The 23,096-nt window shown below is 42.9% G+C and overlaps 1 protein-coding gene and 1 non-coding gene across 2 annotated transcripts in view; both read right to left on the reverse strand.

Annotated features, from left to right (window-relative positions):
* Nucleotides 1–23,096, reverse strand: part of Jazf1 (JAZF zinc finger 1) — a 306,547-nt gene that overhangs the window by 227,740 nt on the left and 55,711 nt on the right. The window lies entirely within an intron of this gene.
* On the reverse strand, nucleotides 20,873–21,012 carry LOC126509602 (small Cajal body-specific RNA 20). The gene has a single exon (XR_007594215.1). It is a non-coding gene; the product is annotated as a small Cajal body-specific RNA 20 (non-coding RNA).

The following is a 23,096-nucleotide window of genomic DNA, read 5'->3' on the forward strand; positions in this document are numbered from 1 at the left end:
CTGTTCTAGCAACTCAGCATCAGGAAGCCGACTGGGAGTTAAATGGCTAGCTTACACTGCCCTCTGCTGGCGCAACAGGCACATTTCAAGTTCTCGGTTTACTAAGTTGCCAAAAAAGAACCCAGTATTCTGAAGCAGCAAATTCAAGACTAATTACTAAAAACAGGTTGTGGAAAATATTACCAAGCAGCTCCGGTGACATCTGTACCACATCAGACACACGTCCCTAATGAAAAGGTCACACGTGTGGGAAGCAGCAATGCCAAATCACATCTGCTCGCCTAATACACGGGGTTTTGTTGTTGTTGTTTTTAAACTAACTCTTTAAAATATACATTAAACTCACAACGACACTTTTAAATTGCCCTCCTTACTCATCTTACCCCTATGATGCCAACCACCTTTTCACAAAACAAACAAACGTAGCAAATTTCAGCCTTGGCTTCTACCATTGCATTCTGGTCTCTGCCTAAATCAGCTCAGCAATAAATACTGCATGCTGCCCCAGCTCACACAATTTAATTTCTAAGCAAAGACTCTTTTAATTTAGAAGCTGCTAATTTGCCAGAATGTTGCTGGAAAAGTTGCCATTTGTTTAAATACATACAACACCAGCCTCCATTAAAATGATTACAGCATCATTCAACAGTCGAAAGCATTTATTAGGTGTCTTTAATTCCACTGAGCATTTTACTAAGCCCTGTATAAATGAGTTATACCAAATCCCTGCCCGGAGCTTGTTTCCTAAAATAGATGAAGTCACATGCGCGGACACAATGGAACAAACAGCAGAGGTGTATTAACTTAATACACGCTGTCCCGAGGTCAAGGAAATGGCAGCATCTAGAACTAGATGTTTATGAGGGCTGGAGGGAAGAGAAACCAGGCTGTCTATATCTGTTGGGAGGAGATGGGATCTGGAGAGCTCCATGGGGTGGGGACTGGGGAACTAGGAACCAGGTAGACAGCCATAGCACTTGCTAGGGCCTGGAAGGCTGTGTGTATGTAGGAGTGGGACCATGCCCTACGGAGATTAGATCTGAGGACTCCTGGTCCCACTGCCCACTTAGTGATGCTCTTTAACCAGGATCAAGGCAGGGGGCTTCTGCTCAGGCATGTTTGGCCTGAATCCCAGGCTGTCAGGTTGAGATGTGGAAGTGTTTCAGATACAGTGGGCGGCCACCCCCAGTCCCTAGCCATGCTGGAGGCTCACGATTCCCTGCCTGTTGATGCAGGCTTCCCATTCTCCCATCCTCCCACAGCTTTGGTTCTTTACTCAGCGAGCACTGAAAACCGTTCTGTTATGTACTTCCATTACTGAGTCACTAGTTTTGCCTACGAGAGAAAGAATCGACTACTTTGCTGAATGAAGATCATACAACTAACTAGTAAGTGACAAAGTCAGGAATCCAACAGTCACTTAGTTCCCAAGCTTAAGATCTTATCTTGTGCCACACTACACGACAAGGGCAAGCGGTGACTAAGAGGACAGATGTGAGACTGAAGTAGGCTGAGCTCTGAGGACACAGTCCTCCAAATCACCAACACTGCTTGGTCACACTGAGGGTTTCTGTCCACTCTGCTTTTTGCTGAGGATAGTGAAGCTCAAGGGGTCTTGTCCTCATTTAGAGAGGCAGACAGACAAATCATCCACTAGCATTGCCAACTACCACTCCAAAGAAACAGAGGGGGCACGTTACTTCCTACTTGGAATTCATGGGGCAGAACCAATTATACGGGCCAAGCTTTCTTGACACAGCCACTGAACCAAGTATCAATCTTACCATCTAGCTGAGAAGCCCACAAATACATAGATGCACAGCAACTGTGCACCCTAAAACCCAGCCCAGTCAGAGCTGACAGTGCCCCCATGTTGTGTGTCCAGAGAGGGGAGAAATGGAAATGGGTAAACCAGCACAAAAAACACACCCAGTAACACAACAATGTCGTATTTGCGGTATACACTGGCTGGTTCCATACTGATCTGCTCTCCTTCTTGCAGTAATGGGCATACAGAGAGCCAGCCAGCCAGCCAGCCAGCCAATCAAACAGAACTATATTCCTAGCAGACTCAAATGCTCCAGCGGCTACTCTGGCAGCCACCCCTACCCATAGGAATCAAAACCATCTCTCACACGGCTTTACATAGGTCCCTCAGATGCTCCCATCCCTTCTCAGTCCTGCCCATGTCACTGTACTCTTGTCGTCACATCCACTCAGCCTATGAAATGGCTCTGGCCACCACCAAATAAAGTGCCATCCTGCCAGCCCTCCGTGGAACCCCACCAACCACTGGCTTCTGTGTGCACACTGGCCAGGCAAACTTCCATCCACTCTGCCCTGGTTTCCTTTGGACGTTACTTACTGATTTTCAGGGCCTTCTTCTCCCTTTGAGCAACTTCATCTGTGTTTAGCATTATTAGTTTTAATAAATAAATAGTCACCAGAATTTATTCCTGCCTTGTGCTGGACTTGCTCTATTCTTCAGCCTTGCTCTAGCCTCCTCTCTAGGACCATAAGAACCACATTACCCTGGCATGGTGGGCATGTTTCTCTCAGCATCTCCAGCTCTAAGTCCATCACCTATTTTGGTCCAGGTGACTACTGTGCACCTCATTGCCTGAATCAGATATAACCTTGGTTCCTTGTGATCAATAAGGCCTGTTCATTCTGTTCACATCTTAAATTCGATCAATTATGCATGATGGTCAAACACAATTTACCTGGGCTCAAATCCTGGTCTTATAGTTTACAACTATCAGACTGGATACATTGTTACTGCTCTTATCTGTCCAGAAGAAATAACAATGATATTTACCCTAAAGACAATTTTGAGAATTAAATGAGTCAATCTCAGCAAAGTCCTCAGGGAGGGGAGGCTAAACACAATGTGCATGTATGTGGCGGGCTTGTGGTTTATATTCTCTAACCACGGCCCAGGCCTTCATCACCTCTCACCTGGACTCTTCAAAGCCCCTTTCAATTGGTCTCCTGCGTCCAGTTTCCTTCCCTCTGATCAAGTCACACAGTGTGCCAGGGTGATCTCTCTAAATAAACCCCGACTCATCCTGACCCTTACCTTCTTGTAGCTGCTTCCTTCTTTTCTCCTCAGGATGGCTGGCAGTGCCTGCTTCCTTCCTCTCTCCCCACCCTCACCTGCAGCTGCGAGAAAGGTCGTGATGGTCCCTGAATGCTCTTAGCTCTTCCTATTGTAGGCTAAGGATCATCCCACACATGTGCTGGAAGAGTTCTCTCTTCTACAGCCTCACTCTGGCTTCCTCTTTAGGTTCAAACTTAAATGATCCCTTTCTCAGAGAGCTCCAGCTGACCATGCAGTCACAGCAAAGCCAACCCTTTACAATATTTAGCATGAAAACCTCCTCTTAATTTGTCTCTAACCACAAGAAAACCAAAGCTTCCTGCCCTGCACTGAATGCCTGTTCTCATCCATTATTCATGCTGGAGCTGCAATCCCTGTGCTCAGGGAAATCTGGATAAGTCTTTAAGAGGTGGGCTATGAAGATAGGCATTTAGGAATGGGATTAATACTCCAATAAGCATTTCAGGAGACATTTGAGTCCTTCCCACCCTCTGTCCTGAATACAGGATGGATGGAAGACATTAGCCAACGAGGAAGTGGGCTTTCACTGGGAACTGAATCTGCTGGCCCTCCATCTAGGGCATCCCTGTATCCAGAGGGTGAGAGTGTGGGCTGTATAGGCCATCCAGACTGTGGGATTTTATTACACTGAGTGTTCTTGAGTAAAGGGATCAGCTTGGCTCTCCTCATCTCTGCATCTTCCACACCTGGCAAAAGAACTGGCCGGTGCATAGAACCTATTAGATGGCATCCCCAAATATCCAGCCTTCCTTAGAGCACATCCATTCTGCTCGGCAGTGGAGCAGCGTTTGTTCTTTCTTACAGAATACTTTTTAACCAAAGCACACCTAGATTCTAGCTCCTTCAAACTCAGGTAGGGCTAGCAATGAGCCAAATTTGTGATGAAGCATGTGACGGTGACAGACGACTGGCAATAACAATGGTAATGGCCACTGCCAACATTTCTTACATACTAGTTTGCAAGACACATGCTAAAGACAGAACTTCATCTAACCCTCAGAGGCGAGGGAGAAAACCCACAGAGCTACTAGCATCCTCTGTGCAACCGAGTCCTGCAGGAGATGTGCACTGGTGGCGCCTTCCTGCTCTTCAGTCAGTCGCAAAACCAGCGTCCTCGCTCCCCGCTGGGCCACGCTACCGTTTCCTCATAAGGATTCGGTTACAGCTGCCATACCGGCCACCACGATTCGGGACGCTCTGGCATTATTTGCACTGTGGGATGGAAATCTTCTATTCCTTTTAAAGACTATAACGCACTCAGTCCAACTGTCTAATACCTTGTCTTTGTCCTAAAGTCAGTCAGCATTCCACAGCAAATTTCATTGCTAAAAGGCTTGGAACCCCCTTTAAAAGAAGAACTTGTATTCAACTTGACCAAAAACAATCCTATGAAATTATTCTCATCTGTTTAAACTCAGAGCAAGACTAAAATGCACTGTTTATAGTTAACGATTCCAGTTTAGAAAGGATAAAATCTAATCTTTGGAATTTCACCAGAGCAGGGAGAAGAAGTATACAAGATGGACAGTTTTTAAGCATATTTTTAAAAGCTTCACAGTGACAACAATACAATTAACGAACATGAAATAGGCCTTCACTCCTACAAAGTGATAGGATTTGCTTATTTGTTTGTTTTTAGCTCACAGATGTACTTGTCCTTGATCTTGAAAGCGAAGGGAGGCTTTTGTGCTTGCTAAGAAAACAGATAAACATTGTGTTCTTTTTAATGACTCTGATGACATACATCCAAGTACTTAACGTCAAGCCTTTTAAAGATACTTGTCTTACTCTGTTAACTGGTTTGAAGTCCAGTGCTGAGAGAAGGGAAATGGACAGTCTGTTCCACACTCCCAACTTATTAAAATGGGAAAAGAGGCAAGTTCTGAAGAGTGATGAGTGGAGAAGCCCATTAGCCCTAGTAAACAAGAGGAACACTTCTGTTCAAAAGTCAAATTCAAAATAAACTTAAACCACGAAGTCTAAACCATACATAAGAGTATTTTTATGAACTACAGTCCTTACATGAACTCTGGGTTTTCTGATCTTCCTTCTTTTTGCAGGGATGGGGCTGGACTCCAGAGCCTTGTATGTGCCAAGCAGGAACTCTCCCTCTCAGCTCTCGTCCAGCGCCAGACTGGTTTTAGGTCAGCGTCTCTGACCTTGCCTAAGATGCTGACAAAGTACGCAAATGAAATAATGTGATGCTATATTTCTGAAAGTTTTGATTGTTGAGAGAGCACGTATGCTCACCCCCAAAAGATATAATTCTTATCAAAGGGGAAGAGTTCCCTTATGTATAGGTGCAGGGACTTTAGATGCACGGAAGGCAAGTGTCAGACAACAGCTAAATGACGACTGGCACCCTGTATGTTAAGCACTGTGAGCAGAGTTTCCCGGGAAAGGAGTCTAACTAGACTTACTCTAGAAGCACCTTCCCTCTGAGCACATTAGACACAAACTTAAAGTGTACAACCAGAAGATGGAGGCTCACAGTACCCTTGCTGCCGTTTCTTAGCCTCTCCTGCCAACACCTGTGGAACAAAAAGCTTCTCAAAGAAAGACATTAACATCAGCTGGACAGAGTTCCTAGCGTGTGGTCAGAATCCACCAAGTGAAAACTAGATGACAGCTGGGCATGGCGGTGTATGCTTTAATCCCAGCACTCAGGAGGCAGAGGCAGAATCATCCTGCCTAAAATAAAACAAAACAAAATCCTAACAGCACAACCCACTTTTTGAAGATGGACAGCTCTCCAGTCTAACAGCTAGCCGCAGTTCTATGCTGGTCATGAGGTCCATTTACCTGGAAATATAGCAATACCAAAGTGATTTGCACAGAAGCCTGCACATCCAGTAGTGCACTGAGGCATGATGTGCAGTGATGTGAACAGTCGGTTTCTTCAGCTCTACAGCCAACTACAGTGCGATGAGAACTCAGGAGATACCTAGAAGAGCTCATGGGACCATATGGCATCTGTAATCACAAATGTGATTTCAAGCACGATGAATCTGGTTTTCCGCACCAGCAGCCTTCCAACCTTTAGTGGTCGTTATGAGTTACATGTTAGGCACATTTCATCAGAGGCACATGCCATGCTATGTGCTAGAGCATATGTTATTTATTCACATATTATAAGCTATATAGGATGGTTTACCCAACTGTAAGAATATCTAAACGGGTACAAGCTGGGGAGCTTTGGCATTTAATAGCTGCTAGGATAGGGAGAGTCAGTTTTCTTTGATGATGTGACTCCTGGTAAACTGAGCACACACCAGGGCAGGCTCCACTCCAAGACCACACAAACACAAGACAACACAAACTGAGCTCAATGAGGAAAGCAAGCAAGGAAGGGAGGAAGGGAAGAATGGAGGGAAGGAAGAGAAAGTTGTGTGGGAAGGGATAAAGGGTAGAGAGGGTCATTATGGGAGTTTGAATGTATTAATTCACGTACGTGGTAACTTCTGAGTGGTGTGAACATTATTAAAGGATTTAACTTTTTCCCTTTTGCTCACCTGTTTTTATAATTTTATAAAATAAGCATTCTATATTTATATGGAAGATATAAAAAGCCAACACTGCCATATACACTATAAAACAAAAGCATGGGCACAGCTGTTGAGATCTGAAACTGGAACAAACATTCATAGCCCACAGTCCATGCAAGTAGCACAGGGAATGTATGATGGTCTAGGGAGGTCAGGCATCACCAAAGGACTCTTGGAAGAAAAAAAGTGGACCTGACTTGGAGCCCTTAGTTAGCTACTTCCTAGCCATAGATTTAGTGAGGGGGTCTGTCTTGAACCTCAATTTATGATCAATTGCTTTTAACTTTGTGTGTGTATATGTGTGTGTGCGTGTGCGCATGCACACATGCGTGCATTTATGGATTTGCACCCACATATGCATGCACACGTGCATGAAAGCCAGAGATTTACAGTGGATATCTTCTATGCTTGCCCCTTTATTTTTGAGACAGATTCTCATGCTAAACCTGAGCTCACCAGTTCAGTTAGACTGGCTAGCCAAAGAGTCATAGGATCAGCCTGTCTCTATCTGACCCTAGAGCAGCGATAACAGATACATACAGCTGTACCCAGTCTTTACTTGACTTAGGTCATCAAGCCTGAATAGCAAGCATTTTACCAACTCAGCCATTTCCCTAGCTCTACTAAACCCTTCTGACCTACTGGCAGTGTCTGGTAGAGAAGATACCACCCTCTTCTCTAGAATATTCTGGCCTCCTCTTTCCTTCCACTGAATTCTGCAGTAGCACCTTTTCTCTTGCTTTTTTTTTCTCTTAAAGTTTATTTTATTTTATTTTGGGAGGAGCAGGTTGCAAGGGCAGAAGATAGATATGAAGGGATGGGAAAATGAATGGGTTGGGAGATGCATGATGTGAAAGACACAAAGAAAAAATAAAAAGAGAAAAAAAAGAATACCCAAACCACAAAAAGACTAACAAAGAAAGAGATTTATAGACCAACTTCCCTCATGAATATAGTTGCAAAAATACTTAATAAAATATTTGCACACCTTAAAGGCTATTGGCTAAAGAAGTTCCCACATCACACACCAAATCCAAGAGCATATCAAAAAGATCATCCACCATGATCAAGTAGGCTTCAGCCCAGAGATACAGGGATGGTTCAAAATCCAAAAATCTGTCCATGTTATCCACCATATAAGTAAACTGAAAGAAAAAAAAACCAAATGATCATCTCATTAGATGCAAAAAAAGGCCTTTCAAGTTGTACTAGAGAGTTACAGAAGTAAAAACCATATGATATTGCCATAAAAACACACGTTGATCAATGGAATCAAATTGAAGACCTAGACATAAATGTACACATCTACCTATGGACACCTGGTTTTTAATGAAGTCAAAAATATCTGCTGGAAAAAAGAAAGCTTTTCCCACAAATGGTACTGGTCAAATGAGAAGTCTGCATGTAGAAGAACGCAAATAGGCCCATATCTAATTCCCTTCATAAAACTCAAGCCCGAGTGGATTAAAGATGGCATCATGAAACCAGATACAGTGAACCAGGCAGAAGAGAAATCAGGGAAGAGTCTTGAATGCCTTGGCACAGGAAACAACTTTCTGAACAGAACACCAATAGTGCAGGCAGTAAGATCAACAATTAATAAGTGGGATCTCATTAAACTGAAAAGCTTCTGTAAGGCAAAGGACACTGTCAATAAGACAAAATGGCACCTTACAGAATGAGAAAAGATTTTTATCAACTACACATCTGATAGAGGGCTCACACTCAAGATATATAAAGAACACAAGAATCATCCCGAAAACAAAATATAAAGAACACAAGAAACTGGATAGCAAAACCCCAAATAATCCAATTTTTAAAAAGTGGGATGCATATCTAAACAGAGAATTTTCAACAGAAGAATCTCAAATGGTTGAGAAACACTTAAAGAAATATTCAACATCTTTAGGCATCAGGGAAATACAAATCAAAACTACTCTGAGATTCTATCTTATATCTGTCAAAACAGCTCAGATCAATAACTCAAGTGATCGCTCATGCTGGCAAGGATGTAGAGCAAGGGAAACACTCCTTCATTGCTGGTGGAAGTGCAAACTTATGCAGACACTTTAGAATTCAATATGGCAGTTCCTCAAAAAACTGGCAATGCAACTACTCCAGAACACAGCTATACCACTCTTGGACATATACCCAAAGGACACTCCATCCTACCACAAGGATACTTGGTCACCTATGTTCATTATGGCTTTATTCATAATATCCAGAAACCAGAAACAACCTTGTTATCTCTCAACAGAAGAATGGGCAAACAAAATGTGGTACACAGTGGAGTATTACTCAGTTGCTAAAAAAAATGACATCATGAAATTTGCTGGTAAATGGATGGAACTAGAAAAAAAATTCATCCTTAGTAAGGTAACTCAGACCCAGAAAGACAAATATGTATTAACTTATTTGTGGATAGTACCAAATAATAATCAAGCTACAATCCATAGACCCAGAGAGGCTACAGAGGAAGAGTCTAGGGGGTGCATGGATCTCCCTAGAAAGGGGAAATAATAGATTTTACAGGCTAAGCGGGGTGGTCGGGTGAAGGGGATGGGAGGAAAAGAGTGTGCAGGAAGAGATGGCTATAGTTAGGGGTTTGGGGGAGACAATGTGGAAACCTAGTGCAGTGGGAACTTTCTGGAGTCCATGAAGTTGATCCTAATGAGGATTCCTAGTAAAGGGGAATCTGGAGTCTGAACTGGCCATCTCTTATAGACAGGCAAATCTTCCAGGGCTGGGACTAGGTTGCATTCTATTGCATTGTTGGCCAAGCAGGTCCCATGGAGATCCCCAAACAACCCAGGCTGATGCCAGGACAAAGGGTTATTCTCCAAAACCTGACCATGGGGACCATTGCTGAGAACATTTGCATGTGGAGAGGTCAAGCTGGTGCTCAAATAGAGCCTTCATCCCTATGTTCTAGCATTTTTAATATGGAAATACTCTTCAGGCTAGTGAAAGAGAAATGTGAAAACCAACCTAGTCATAAAACCTTTGACCAACAATCTGTCCTGCCTGCAAGATGTGCTGGAGCAATGGTGGAACAGAACTTGTGGGAATGGCCAACCAATATCTGGTTTAACTTGAGTCCCATGCCAGGAGACGGAACCCATGCCTAATACTGCTTGGATGTCCAGGAACTAGAGACTGGATAACCCAGAGATCTAGGGTGGAACCAAATATGACTGGTTAAAAAATCAACTAAATGATTCCTAATGATATTCTGCTATACCCATAGATCTGTGTCCAATTGTCACCAGAAAGGTTCCTCTGGCAGCAGATGGGAATAGATGCAGAGACCCACAGCCAGATATTTTGTGGAGAGAGATATTTAAGTTGGAGGTCTCCATTGGGCCCCTCTCCTTCGAGATCAGGAGCCCCACAGAAGATGGCAGACTGTAAGAATCAAAGGGGTTAGGGACACCAGGAGAACATGGCCCACCAAATCAACTATGCAGGGTGCATATGGCCTCACAGAAGCTAAAGCAATCACAGGGCCTGCAGGGGTATGCATTAGGTTTTCTGCATATATGTGATGGCTGTTAGCTTGTTTTTGTGGGACTCCTAACTGTGGGAGTGTGTGGGGGGGTGGTATTTCTGACTCTATTGTCTGCTTCTGGAAACCCTTTCCTCCTATTGGGTTGCCCCATCCGGTCTTGATATGAGGGTATGTGTATAGTCTTATTGTAACTTATTATGCCATGTTTGGTTGATATACTTAGGAGGCCTGATATTTCCTGAATGGAAAAAGAGGAGGAGTAGACCTGGGGGAGAGAAGGAGGGGAGCTGGGAGGAGTGGAGGGAGGGGAAACTGTGTACAGAATCTATACAATTATATGAAAGAAGAATATTTTCAATAGAAAATGGTTGTTTAACTTTTCTTTCTAATACTATAGCCTTTGGGGTCAGCAATATCTTCTGCTCACAACATGAATGACTAGTTACTGTGGAGAAACTTCAGAGCACGCTTAGTCACAAAAGCATAGTCCCCAGAAGAGTCAAGTGGAATGGAAGCTGCTTCAAGAATGACACAGAATGTGCTGGAGCCTGTATAGAATTCCAGCAGATGTCAAGAACTGCTGTCACTTCAGAAGCTGTATTACAGCTGATGTCAGCCTGGGATGTGGTGAAACCAGAGAAGACGAAAGGACAGGCACCAGAGCAGAGGACCCACCTCACACGGTCCACATGCCAGTGCTCTGAGAAGCAGTCTTTCTCTTTTCACTTGCTTTTCATATTGGTCTATTGTCACAGCGGCTTGGATACTTCCATTACACATGAGTTAGGAGCTCTGGACCCAGTGCTTCTACAGCTGCTCGTTCTGTAGCCATGCATTCGCCTTGTGAGTGTCAGAGCCAGGGCAGGAACATACCTCAACCAAGAGAGTTCTGGACCCAGGGCTTCTACAGTTCATCATGCAGCCATGCATTTGCCTTGTGAGCATCAATGCCAAGGATGTAATATGCCTTAATCAAGAGAATTCTGATGTTAGAAGGCAACACCTGATTCTCGGGAGACACGGGGACTGAGACAAGTTAATACTGTATTCTATATCCAGGCAGTATCCAGGCTTTCTGCAAGCAGGAGGAATCCAAAATCACCTTTTAACAAAGATGAACCTCTGTTGATGAGGACTGTCATGTGGTCATTTTTACCTCCACGGTAAAGAATATGTGGCAGATAAAAGCTATGTAAGATAGGTCTTAGAATATGACTGAAGATTTAAACAAACCAGTGAGGTAAATCACTTGTGATGCTCATACCAAGCACGCCTCTGATGGCTTCACGTAAATACTCTGATCAGCTCTGAGCACCATGTGTGCACTTCAATACATGGACCATGTAAGACGGAAGAAAGAATTCCACTGATTTTAGAAATACAGTTTTACACTTTCACTTTCTGCAAAGATCTCGTGGTTTGGTGGACTCACACAGAGGGGGGCTGCAGGAACCAAAGAACTCACAGAACTTCCTCAGTTCCTGAGAGCTCCTGAGTTTGTTAAGTTACTTGAATGCTATCTCAGCTGCTTTATTCCTGGACTGGGAGCAGAGGTGACTGCAAATTTATAATTGAAGAAGCTAAACCTTGAGTTGTTACAAACAACTCAAGTTGCAAACATGGAATGAATCTGTCACCTAAATCTTGTCTTACATGTGTGCTTTCTAATTTGCTCCTAAATACTAAGCAACCTAGAGACCTACATTTGTGTCCGAAGGCACTTTTCATCCCGTACAGCTTTATAACCAGTCTCCTGAAACACTTGTGTGCGTTTTCGAAAGCATGTGCATAGTATGCAAATGTTAAGCCAATGCAGAAGCCCAGCCAAGTCACCTGCAGAGAACATGAATAATAGCACTGGTCACAGGGCCATTCGACCTGCTGTCAAGTGCTGGGGAAGGCCAAGGATGTTCCTGTAATCTGTACCTTCTGAATGGTTTCTCATTCTAAACACATGAAGCCCAGAGATGGGTCTCACAAAATACATCATGAAAGCCACAAATAAGGCACTGAGTATCTCAGATGGCTTCTTAAGACAAAAGTCACCCAAGCAGCAGCCTGAGCCAGAGACCATAGCAGACCAATAGGTTAAGTAAAATGTTGCCAGCCTAAGGTGCAGAAATAAAGGATGTGATGACCTCACAGGACATGAGCTTACCAAAATGAAATGTCAGTCTACAGTGGCTCCAAGGACAGAATAAACAGTCACCATTTCCATTGCTGGATATTCATCTAATTCGGTGTACTGGCAAAGAAAGAATACTCTACTTTCCATATCCCAAGAGAGAGCTGAACATTTTTCTAGGGGTGACTTACTAAATCTAAAGAACACAAGGGTAAAGGCATATCTCCAGCACTTCATCCAGGTGCATCTCACTTCCCAGAGCTGGGAACACATGTGCTCTGCATGGGTTGAAATATGACCTCCCAGATGTGAAGGCCCAGCAAATGAACCAGTGTGTAGAACACAGTAACTCCTCTTCAGAAGACAGACATTTGCTGAAGTCTGAGTGGTAGTTAATGCAGGAGACAGCCTTGACTCTCCAGCTTGTTATATACCATCTTCACTGTGTCCATTTGTTTAATCAATGGCCATGTTCCGTTCTTACTCTATGCCAGAGCCCATGCTCGGCATCACCTTTGCTAGCGACACACTCATGCTCGGGCCCGGGTAATTTACTGACTGGATTCACTCTCTGACCTCTCTTCATGTTTACCTTTCCAGCAATGACAAATTATGTAGTCTCCAGAGTGCTAAGCAGGAGCCTCCTCTGGACACTTCTTCCAACACATCTTGGCATGAGAACCCACACTTCTTGGTTTCTAAGCTCATCTTCCTCTGTAATCAAATTGGCCCACATTGTCTTTACATTTCTCTACCAGTTTCTCGGCTCCTCTAAGATTTACTTATTCAGCATCTCACTGATCTCATCACATGTACCCCCAGGCACTGTGCTGAAAAATGGCCTTTCTTTTGCACAGTTTGTGGAAATATCAATTACTGCAGTCATTATGAAAAACAATATGGAGGGTCCTAAAAGTTAAATACAGAACTATCTATCATGTTATCTCATTTGGATGTAGATAACTTATATACCCAAAGAAAACCAAGTCATTGTCTTGAAGAAGTATTTATGCTCAGTCCAACATTACTGACACTGGGTGAATGGATGAAGAAATGATGGTCTATACACTCCATGGCTACACCTGTAAAATGAGGGAAATGCCTCCACATACTGAAAGACATCTACAGTAAGTCCACAGTCTATGTCATAGTGGAAGGGATGGAAAGCTTTCTAAGCCCTGGAAGAAGACAGGGGTGCACAATTTCAACACTTTCACTCAATAGAATACTTGGAATCCTGACTACAGAATTTAGGCAGGAGAAAGAAATGAATTATAAAGGAAGAAGTCATTCTGTCATTAGACCATAAGGGCTGAACAACTTGATAGTCCCAAACATTCAAATCTCCAGACCTCTAGAGATCTTCACTCTTTCTACCACAGACAGTCAAGACTTTGGCGACAGGGCTTCTTTGAGGAGGGTCCTTACTAGTAAAATTAAATTGAAAAACAAAAACTACCCTATGTATACTTTTTAAGCAAAGAAGTTATTTTATTTATTTATTTACTTTTATCAGTTTTTAAGGATATCACACAACGGAATGTGTTTCATCATGGCATCTTCATACATACACGCCCTTATACTTTGTTTTCACTCTTTCCCTTCTTTGACTATGCCCTACCCCTGCTTCTGACTCTAGCTTCTTCCTTTTCTTAGTTCATCTGCTTTCCTAATGCAAGTATTACACTGTCTCTGTAATTTTAAATCGAGGTCATATATATAAAAGAAAACATCCACTATTCCTTTTTCTGAGTCTTACCCCATTCATCTTTAAGTATTTTTTTTCTGAAATGCAAATAAAAAATGATCTGAAGTCACTCTGTAGGCATCAGAAGACATCACTGTCAGCATACATATCTATGGGTAAACAAACCTAGTAGTGATGATGATGATGATGATGATGATGATGATGATGATGATGATAAAGATGACAACATGTTTCCCCTGGAGAAACTTTCTAGTGTGTATGCACTCTACTGAGAAGTTCTCATGGGCATGTTACTGGTGGGATGGCTCAGGGCCATGGTGGAACTTACTTCTCTAAGCGCCTGTGAGTCCTGATTAAATGCTACTCTGGCAGCTGCTTGAGCGCTTGCTTGATCCTGAGCTTCAAGCAATGTGGTGCTGCCTGACAGCTCATGTCAGTTGCTCTGTTCTGTAGCTCTTGTTTCGAGGGCTGTCTCATAGAGGAAGGGCACTGGAAGTATCCCACATTTGATTTTATGATCACAGAAACACTGCATCTGCTTCCTGCTGGCGGCATAACTGGCTGCCTCGTATTTACTTAAAACAACTGTGACTGAAGAGAAATGGTGAAAGAAACCTTAGTGCATCAGACTCGGCAAGTGAAAGGGAGGAGAAGCCACTGGCACAACGGAGGACGGTTTTGTTAGCTTCGGTCGCTGAATCAGACTTTGGACAAAATCACTCATTATTCAAACCAGATGTCAATTTTTAACATGTACTTTCCTGACAAACTGTTCAAGTTTCTTCTTTTTAAATATGTAACATTAGAAACCAGGCAAAGCGTCACTTAATGAGAGCACATTTGAAGTTCACAAAGTTGTTCTGAGAGCGAACTGGATATAGGAAAGCTGTCCTCAAAAGTCTAGAGCTCGAAGCAATTCTCTGCCTTTTAAAATCATGTGACGAAGCAAGAACTGCCACAGTGAACTTAAGACAGTATTAATTCCACAGCAATGCCAGTGCTTGAGTGATGATTGGTTCCAAACTTGGACTGCTGCTAGCTTGAATGATCTGATGAGCACGCTCACAAAGTGTGAGTTACCGAGCACTTTAGATGGTGACCAGATAAGACCTGAGTAGGGGGTGAGAAGGAGCCACAGTGACAGAAGCCGATCCATTGTGTCCATGGAGGTCTGAATCAAACATAAAACTCAACACCGTCCTTATGAGGAACAGAGCCTGCTTGACCTTGGGCAGATGTAAGAGCACAGTGTTGAGAACTGAGTGCAGGTGACTCTTGACTTTGGCAACTGGATAAACTCCTAAAGGGGGAAGCGGTCTCCTCTCCCTGTGGAGCTGTTGGAGGTGGTAGTTTCTAAGCACTGGGATTCTACCCCAGTGAACTGCTGTCCTACAAACAATGATGGTTTGCTGCTGTACGGAAACAACACGGCCTTGCAGAGATGGAAACGCTGCATCTTCAGTTCACAACCAGGATCAAAGAGGCAGAGGGAATCCCTATGGACTAACAGGCCTGCCACCTCTCTTGACTCCTCCCCCGCCCCCATGATGAGCATGAGTCTCTGAAAAACTATCACCAAAGGCCACTAGAGAGCAACCATGACAGCCCAACAAACACATTCTTTTCTGGCATTAGGTGTGCTCTTAGGATACTTCCATACAAGACCAAGGCAAAACAAAATCTCTATTCCTACAAATCCTGTTCTCCAATCCACTGTGAACTAAGCTCCTGCATGCATGCATCTATCCTGTAATACTTACAGGGCAGAGTGTGTCCACAACCCATTTTACTGAATCGCGAGGATTACAGAAGTAGGCAACTTGACTGAACTCCAGGCACTAGGTCAATAGCAGCCAGTTTTCCCCCAGCATTTTCCATGCACTACTAGCACTCACAGGAACACTAGGGAAAGAGTTACCAGCTGATAATATCTTTTCAGCCTAAGAGCTACACGAGCAGCTCCAACTGCTGAGAATAACTAGTGTCTTCTATCAGAAGTAACCCTGTCTCAACACAACAGCCCGTGGGAATCTAAGTGAAAGATGAGCCTTTCCAGTGCAGCTAGGTTGAAAATTCTTCCAAAATTTCATTTTTCTTTCTAAAAATTGTTGCTCCATGGGTCTCGGTTGTTCTGTTTCCTACTCCACTTTTCTCTTTTGAGCAAAACTTTAAAACCTCAGGAGCAGAGGAGAAGGCTGACAAGAAGATTAGTATCAGGAGTAACTCCACAGAGAGGGTCACTGAAGTGAGAGCCAGGGGAAAGCCCACAGGGAACTTCATGACTCCAGCTTGTGGCCCTCCTAGATCTGGCTACCTTCCACCTCCGAGCCACCACCTGACACCTTTACCTTCTGAAAGCATGGGCATCCTGCCATCTTGGACAAATCTGCTGTCTGGATTGAACATAAATACCTCCCACTTATCCAATCTAAACTAGGCCTGGGAACCAGAGCCCCCTACACCGTCCAGGCTCCTGCAGTTTCCACAGTGTGCCTGTCATTTTTTTGTTGGTCGTGGTGGTGGGGAAGCTGCCTGTGTAAAGCCAGGATGTTCCAAAAAGTTTGTCCTTAACCAAGGAAGATCTATAAGTTTAAGCTTGCTTTTCTCAGTAAACAGACCACATAGAAGTACCCCAGGCAAACAGAACAAAACATGACAAATTTCAGTTTTCCCAATGATTTTAGAGATTCTGCTGGGAGTGTCAGAATCTGGATGCACAGTGGTCAGCACTTATACTGGCTTTGAGGAACCCGGATCTGCTATGGGACCTCAGAAGGTATCTAGTATCAAATGGCTAAGTATAAACATGGACAAAGGAGAGGCTAGAAAATGGGGCAAGGGGCTATGGTGTAGCTCAGTGATGGAGTGCTTGCCAAGAATAATGAAGGCTCTAAATTCACTGTGCAATGCCACAAGGAGAAAAGGAGGAGGAAATGAGAAGAGAAAAAGGGAACAAGGAATGCTTCACCAGACCTGGGCTTTCAGGATAAGAAGGAGGCAATGGAGCTGAGGTGAAGAGACATTGCAAACAGTAAGCACAAGGGGTTTTAAAAGCCAACAAACTCCTATTTATGAAGTCCAGGGAGTAAAGAACAGCAGCCCTTGTCTAGGGCAGCTGGGGATGGGAAAGGAAGATGTCTTGGACTGTTATAATGGTCTCCAAGAAAGAAGGGAGTCAAAGCACCATTTAAAACCAGGAATGACATGATTATGATTGGGTTGTACTTTTGTTTCTATAGTAATTCTGGCAGATACACTAAGAATGGGCAGGAGACTACATCAGAACTATGCAAACAAAATAAAGTGAAAGCCAGAGTCAGGCCACACATGTAATTTTAAATGTTCTAGTAGCCACATGTAAAGTAGGAAAGAAGAAACTAAATTAATACAATAATATATTTTAAATCCCCCAATCCAAATTATAATCATTTAACATGTAACTAATAACTTTAAAATCATGACTGAAGTAGTTTATGAGCTCTATTTTACTAAGTTTTCTGAAACAGGCACCCTCAAAGTACATCTCAGTTTAGACAAGCTACATTTCAGATACCAAATTTCCCAATGTCACCATCCTCCACTGCACGGCTAGGGAAAGAACACACATCCCCCAGTCAGGCAGCTGCAGTCCATGGCTCAAACAGATGAATTCTACGGTAGTGTGCCGCGGACATACAGTTGAAAATATGTAACTTCATGTGACACAAACGTGTTGGGAGGGGTTTGCCTGGTAATGAAAGGATTAAACGGAGATGGGGTGGGGTAGATGAGGGCAGGAAAGGTGTGGGGAGAGCATTAACTCAAGCTAAGAATTGTGCCTTACTCACTAAAAACATACAGCTGTAGGGGGAAAGTTTGAAAGGGGGTGTTCTGCATAAGTGGGTAATGCAACCCAGAAAACATAGTATTTTGTTTTTAAGATTTATTTTACTATTTAATTATGTGTCTCTGTGTGGGTATGTGGACATGAGTGCAGGTGACTATGGGGACCAGAGGTGTCAGATGCTTGTGGAGCTGCTGGGAACCAAACTCTGGTCCTCTGTAAGTACATTCCCTTAATGCTAAGCCCTCTCTGTAGCCCAAAGCTATAGGTTTTTAAACAACGTTCCAAAGATCCAAGTGCCAGGTACAGATTACCTCCCTCTGAGCTAGTCCCAGAGGATCCCAAATAATACAGGCTACTGGCACTGCTCCTGGTTGCCCACCAGAACAAGATGGTGGCTGAAGAACAAAGAGAAAGCAAGCTGGAACTGCCTTGGAGCCTCCCCATATTGGCTGATGTTCACAGCGCCTAAGTAGGCTGTAGACAGAGAAAAGTCATCCATGGTTTTACTTAACTGTAGACCCTGTGTGCTACAATACCAACCTGCAAGGCAAGATATGACTATGGTACAATAGTTGCATGACTGTTTGGGGTAGAACACTCTTCCATGGAGTATAATACCTAGTTCTGTCCAAAAGTCTGGGGAGGTCACAGGCCCTTGGCGGGGGATGTCTACTAATTTTGTTTTGCTAAATGGATATATTCTAAATATCTATTTATACTTATAGATTAGTGTTGCTCTCAGTCTTGGGCAGAGAAGCTTCCGTTTACAATGAAAAACAACAATTAATGAAGAGATTCATAATTGGTCATAACACTAAGAATGAGTGACTGCTCTGGGCTTAGCCCTAAGCAGTCTGTCTACATTGACCCTCGGGCCCGCAGAGCAGTGGGAAGAACGCAGGAGGCAGAAGATGGAGAAATGCACATGAAATGCTGTCTTTGGACGTGACACGGCCACTGTACTCATGACCCACAGCGGCTGTTGTTACACAAGATTAGGCTAGCGCCATGAGTGGCAGAAGGGCTTGTGCTGCCCATCCCTTCCTGAGGACTGCTGGAGGAAAGGGGTCATTTTCTTTAGTGGTGTAGCCTCTGGTAAACTGACCATGCTCTAGCAAACAACTCCATACCTGTGATTATACACGCAGCTCTAATTGAACTCAGCAAGTCACAAACAAAAATGACATAACAGTAGAAGAGATGGCTCACAGGTTAAGAGAAATGGCTGCTCTTCCAGAGGTCCTGAGTTCAATTCCCAGTAACCACATGGTGGCATCACAACCATCTATAATGATGAGATCTGGTGCCCTCTTTTGGGATGTGCATAACAAATAAAGAAATCTTTTTAAAAAAATTGGAGTGGGAAGGGATAAAAAAGGGTGATTAGGGGATGAATATCATCACAGTACATCTTAAACATGTATGAAATTAATTTTAAAAAGTATGACTTTAAAAACTTGTTTTGACTAGGAAATAATTTACACAGTTCAAAAATATAAAGATTATGATAGAGCTCAAGGCTCTCCTGAGTCTCCACTCAAGTGGTAACCTGCATGGACAACGTCCTCCAGTGTTTCTCCATGTAGATATAAGGAGAAATGAATAAGGTCAAACCTTGCCTCCTTTCTACATTAAAGGAAGCATCCTACATATTGCTCATACTTTGCTTTTTTCACTGAATGAGCCTGTTTGGAGATCTTCACGGATCAGCGCAGAAAGCATTTCCATGCTCTCTTTAAACTGCCGCACCATGTTCCACTGTATAGACGGATCATGGTTTATTTAAGTAGCTATCCACTAATGGATACTTGAATCTCTTCCAACATTTTCTAGTACAAACAATGGTCTAATGGAGAACCTTCTGTGTGTATCATTTATAAGCATTCAGAAATATCAACAGGAAGAACTGCCAGAGCCAGACTGGGTCGAAGGGTAACTGCATGTAATCCCAATAGGTACTGCTAACTGCATTCACCAGGGCTATGCCATCTATGTTCCCATGAGAAATTCAGTGCAGATCTTCCCCACATCAATTATATAACTGTCATTCTTTAGAATTTTTCAGATAAAACAAAAAGTGTTTGTCCTGCAAAGCTTCAATTAACATTTTTCTGATTTCGTGGGAAGGTTACGTGTCTTCTTAGCTTTAGAAATGGCAGTGCAGTTCTTGTATGAACAATCTGCTTCTGCCACTGGCCTCTTTCCTACTGCCCTGAGAAGTGTGCTCAGGCTCAGAGGGAGGCATGCTTTCTATAGACAGATTTTCATATGTGTTTTGATTTTTTATTTTACTATATTTAAATTTTTTGAATTGAATCAAATTATTCATTTATTTTATGGTTTTGAATTTTAAGTCACATATAAGAATCTCTTATAGTTCAAGACTCTAAGGACATTGCTTATATTTTCACATAGTTCTTTTTCATTTTAAGCAGGTACAAATATACATTCATACTTGAATATCTTTGTTAAAAAAAATACCACTGTTGGGACTGAAGGTACAATGTGTGAGGCTCCAAGTTTGATCCTAAAGACCAATTCAGTCACACATAAAAAAAAATCAATTTTTACTTTTTATAAGTGAGGTAGATTTGACATTTTTTAAATTCTCATTTTGGTTTCTCCTGTTTTTCTTTGTCAGAATTCTTTTGAATAAACATTAATCATCATATTAAAGGAATTTATTCAGTTGGAGTTTATTTGAACAGTGTGAGAAATGAAATCAATCTCCAATATATCCAGAGAAATATTCACTAGGCCCAATACCATATATAAAATGTATCCGTACTATCTGGGGATAGTGACATCAGTTCCTACAAAGGTCAAAATTGAAAGTAAGATTTTATGAATGCTACTGTGTTTGTGTAAACAGCACCTTGGATTTTCGTGACTGGGTGGGGCTAATGCTGGAGTCCAGATGCGACAGAGGTAGACAGCTGGTGCTCTCCCGCTAACTCTGGGGATGCCAGTGTGTGAAACTGCCCTCATCCTGCCACCATCGTGTCACTGAATCTTCCCTCTTCTCCTCCCCTCCCATGTGATTGTCTCGGGTGGGAAAACAGGGTTGCCCACTCATGCCACTCCTTATGATGATGACCCATGGTCTTCAAGGGCTGATCTTGGCCTCAAGCCCTGGCTGAGGAGGAAAGAGATCCCCTTAGCCCAGTGGACCAAAGGTCCTTAACACTAAGCTGTTCAAGAGGAAGCTTGACATGGAGAGACACATTACAGACTGCCATTCAAAGTTTATAATTTTGAGAACATTATATTATTTTTCACAATTTGTTTAAAGCAGAAGAAATCCAACATACAACCTGACAAAATTCTTACCAATGACAGAGTTAACTTTATGTTTCTGTGTGATAATTGGTGTGGTATCAGAATTGTAACAAAGGAAGAACAGAGAAAACAGGAAGCTGAACTGGAAAATGGCTCACTGCAGCCGGAAGAGTATAAAAGGATCTTCTTGAGATTTCAGATAAGTAAAATACAGAACGTTATGAATGCGCATCGTCCTTGCCAATCTTTCCTGCAGAGTTCCAATTTTAGAATAGAAAGCACGCTGCACAACAAGCACACATAATGGTATTTTTAACAAGATTTTGACATTCTCAATTATTTCCGCTTCCTGCAGTTTCTTGAGAGCTCAACGGTGCTATCAAATTAAAGCCTAAGTCCACAAATTTCCAGATAACAGGCCCCCTGTTCCTCTTACTTCCTGTCTATATGAAGGTTTCTCAAGGTTTCTCTTAGCAGCCTCTGGCCAGGGTGGGTGGCCTGAAGTGGGACAGCTGGTGCTTCCAGGTAGTGATAAAATAGAAATACAATTAACAATATCTATAGTCCAAAACAGCAATTCCTCAACTACAACTATAACTTGGAACTGACTGGTAGTGTCTGGAGGTATCACACAAATTCCATGTCTGCATCAATGCTTCTTTCCTGTGATCTACATGCAAGGAGGAAAGTGTCATCCAGTTTTCATCCTATCTCTAATGGGCACTGAAATGACAACTGATGCCCATTTGTTTCCTCAGTCTTCTGAATGTGAAAGGCCAGTTTATATTTTGTTTAAGCTGGAAAAAAAAAGTCAAATGTAACAGTGGCTGTGTACACGTGGCCAGTATCTAAGGTCTTATGCTTATACCTTTCTCTGTGGGATCTGGCAGAACACAGAGCAAAAAATTGTTTAAGTGAGCAAAATATATAAGCCCGCATGTATCAGGTTAAACGCTCTGCAGGTGCTGTGCAGTCAGGAATTGCATATGTCTCATTAAATGTGTACTTTCAACATGTAATCACCCTTCGTGTCTTGGTCTTTTAGGATGCCTGAGTCCTACGACTGCAAAAGCTGTCAAAATTTGTCTTTAAGTTAGTTTGAGGCCTACAGGTGCCAATATTCACAAGGAACAAAAAGGTTTCAAGACCAAAGAATATTCTTTGCATTCATGAAAACTTTTGAGATAAAAGACTTTTGACCTAGCAGCAGCTAGCAAACAGGGGTGTCTATTTAGGCTTAATCAATGAATTATTAAAATCTGAGGGAAATGAAACTAGTCTAAGCTCCAATTTTAAATCTGAAATCTGCACCGTCCCTTGTGAAAGAAATGAAAGTATGTCTGAGTCACGAGAGCGTTCCACTAGGCTCATGTCTCTCCTCCCTTTCTCCTAGGACAGGACATCTTCTCCCTAACCTGCCCACTCAGCCCACCACATCTGGAACATCCTCTGCAACAGCACATGTGATATCTGACCCTAGTTACAGAACTCACCACAGTGACCTGGGTCAGTCTGACAGGAAATGTTGACCCAGTTCTGGGCGCTTTCACGACTCTTCTTCTGCAAATGGTTCCTGTAATTATGGTGTGGTTGAGCCAGAGTTGGACTTAAGGGGCCTCCCAGATGTGCACGGAAGAACACATAGGCTGGAGAGGCTCGTCGTCCATTACGCCTCCGTGTGTGACAGATGACACAAAGTCCCAGCTCCTCACCGCAGGTTCATTTCAAGCATCAGCTCACTGTTAACTGGTTCATGCTTTATACCATCAGCCCCTACAGAGGTGTGTGAACAGGTACATCTCCATATGGCCAATAAAGTAAGGTGAGGAAAAAGTGGCTTCAGAAAATGTTCCAAAAAAAAAAAATAACAAACAAAATTAGGGGGAAGAGTAATAACACTGTTTATGGTCAGTCAACCAAACTTCCTGCTGCCTTTCTGGCCATCTCTATTGTTTGATAACTAAGCAACAACTGAGCAGAGTGA

The sequence above is a fragment of the Alexandromys fortis genome, unplaced genomic scaffold (genome assembly GCF_014885135.2).
Source record: "Alexandromys fortis isolate MF-2015 unplaced genomic scaffold, M_Fortis_MF-2015_v1.1 scaffold_93, whole genome shotgun sequence".
Classification (NCBI taxonomy): Eukaryota; Metazoa; Chordata; class Mammalia; order Rodentia; family Cricetidae; genus Alexandromys; species Alexandromys fortis.